Source organism: Musa acuminata, unplaced genomic scaffold (assembly GCF_036884655.1).
Source record: "Musa acuminata AAA Group cultivar baxijiao unplaced genomic scaffold, Cavendish_Baxijiao_AAA HiC_scaffold_469, whole genome shotgun sequence".
NCBI classification, from domain to species: Eukaryota; Viridiplantae; Streptophyta; class Magnoliopsida; order Zingiberales; family Musaceae; genus Musa; species Musa acuminata.
This window is the reverse complement of record NW_027020716.1, coordinates 5,001-7,500: the sequence shown is the minus strand read 5'-3', so window position 1 is coordinate 7,500 and position 2,500 is coordinate 5,001.

The window sequence follows — 2,500 nt, the reverse complement described above, 5'->3', positions numbered from 1 at the left end:
GCGGAGCAAAACGTCAGCCATCTCAGCACCCTGGAACCCCCCGGGTGGCACAGGGCTGGATGGGGCTTTCGTATAGCAGGGACGGTGCTGCCTCTCGCTTCGCTCGCTGTTCGCCGCTCGCCGCTCGCTCGCGCAGCCAAAAATGGCCAGTTTTGGCCCGTTTTTGGGCTGTTTTGGCCAGTTTTTGGCCTGTTCTTGCGTGGTGCGGTGACCGTCGTGAGCGGAGCAAAACGTCAGCCATCTCAGCACCCTGGAACCCCCCGGGTGGCACAGGGCTGGATGGGGCTTTCGTATAGCAGGGACGGTGCTGCCTCTCGCTTCGCTCGCTGTTCGCCGCTCGCCGCTCGCTCGCGCAGCCAAAAATGGCCAGTTTTGGCCCGTTTTTGGGCTGTTTTGGCCTGTTTTTGGGCTGTTCTTGTGTGGCGCGGTGACCGTCGTGAGCGGAGCAAAATGTCAGCCATCTCAGCACCCTGGAACCCCCCGGGTGGCACAGGGCTGGATGGGGCTTTCGTATAGCAGGGACGGTGCTGCCTCGCGCTTCGCTCGCTGTTCGCCGCTCTCCGCTCGCTCGCGCAGCAAAAAATGGCCAGTTTTGGCCCGTTTTTGGGCTGTTTTGGCCAGTTTTTGGCCTGTTCTTGCGTGCCGCGGCGACCGTCGTGAGCGGAGCAAAACGTCAGCCATCTCAGCACCCTGGAACCCCCCGGGTGGCACAGGGCTGGATGGGGCTTTCGTATAGCAGGGACGGTGCTGCCTCTCGCTTCGCTCGCTGTCCGCCGCTCGCTGCTCGCTCGCGCAGCCAAAAATGGCCAGTTTTGGCCCGTTTTTGTTTGGGCCGTTTTGGCCAGTTTTTGGCCTGTTCTTGCATTGCGCGGTGACCGTCGAGAGCGGAGCAAAACGTCAGCCATCTCAGCACCCTGGAACCCCCCCGGGTGGCACAGGGCTGGATGGGGCTTTCGTATAGCAGGGACGGTGCTGCCTCTCGCTTCGCTCGCTGTCCGCCGCTCGCCGCTCGCTCGTGCAGCCAAAAATGGCCAGTTTTGGCCCGTTTTTGGGCCGTTTTGGCCAGTTTTTGGCCTGTTCTTGCATTGCGCGGTGACCGTCGAGAGCGGAGCAAAACGTCAGCCATCTCAGCACCCTGGAACCCCCCGGGTGGCACAGGGCTGGATGGGGCTTTCGTATAGCAGGGACGGTGCTGCCTCTCGCTTCGCTCGCTGTCCGCCGCTCGCCGCTCGCTCGTGCAGCCAAAAATGGCCAGTTTTGGCCCGTTTTTGGGCCGTTTTGGCCAGTTTTTGGCCTGTTCTTGCATTGCGCGGTGACCGTCGAGAGCGGAGCAAAACGTCAGCCATCTCAGCACCCTGGAACCCCCCGGGTGGCACAGGGCTGGATGGGGCTTTCGTATAGCAGGGACGGTGCTGCCTCTCGCTTCGCTCGCTGTCCGCCGCTCGCCGCTCGCTCGCGCAGCCAAAAATGGCCAGTTTTGGCCCGTTTTTGGGCCGTTTTGGCCAGTTTTTGGCCTGTTCTTGCATTGCGCGGTGACCGTCGAGAGCGGAGCAAAACGTCAGCCATCTCAGCACCCTGGAACCCCCCGGGTGGCACAGGGCTGGATGGGGCTTTCGTATAGCAGGGACGGTGCTGCCTCTCGCTTCGCTCGCTGTCCGCCGCTCGCCGCTCGCTCGTGCAGCCAAAAATGGCCAGTTTTGGCCCGTTTTTGGGCCGTTTTGGCCAGTTTTTGGCCTGTTCTTGCATTGCGCGGTGACCGTCGAGAGCGGAGCAAAACGTCAGCCATCTCAGCACCCTGGAACCCCCCGGGTGGCACAGGGCTGGATGGGGCTTTCGTATAGCAGGGACGGTGCTGCCTCTCGCTTCGCTCGCTGTCCGCCGCTCGCCGCTCGCTCGTGCAGCCAAAAATGGCCAGTTTTGGCCCGTTTTTGGGCCGTTTTGGCCAGTTTTTGGCCTGTTCTTGCATTGCGCGGTGACCGTCGAGAGCGGAGCAAAACGTCAGCCATCTCAGCACCCTGGAACCCCCCGGGTGGCACAGGGCTGGATGGGGCTTTCGTATAGCAGGGACGGTGCTGCCTCTCGCTTCGCTCGCTGTCCGCCGCTCGCCGCTCGCTCGTGCAGCCAAAAATGGCCAGTTTTGGCCCGTTTTTGGGCCGTTTTGGCCAGTTTTTGGCCTGTTCTTGCATTGCGCGGTGACCGTCGAGAGCGGAGCAAAACGTCAGCCATCTCAGCACCCTGGAACCCCCCGGGTGGCACAGGGCTGGATGGGGCTTTCGTATAGCAGGGACGGTGCTGCCTCTCGCTTCGCTCGCTGTCCGCCGCTCGCCGCTCGCTCGCGCAGCCAAAAATGGCCAGTTTTGGCCCGTTTTTGGGCCGTTTTGGCCAGTTTTTGGCCTGTTCTTGCATTGCGCGGTGACCGTCGAGAGCGGAGCAAAACGTCAGCCATCTCAGCACCCTGGAACCCCCCGGGTGGCACAGGGCTGGATGGGGCTTTCGTATA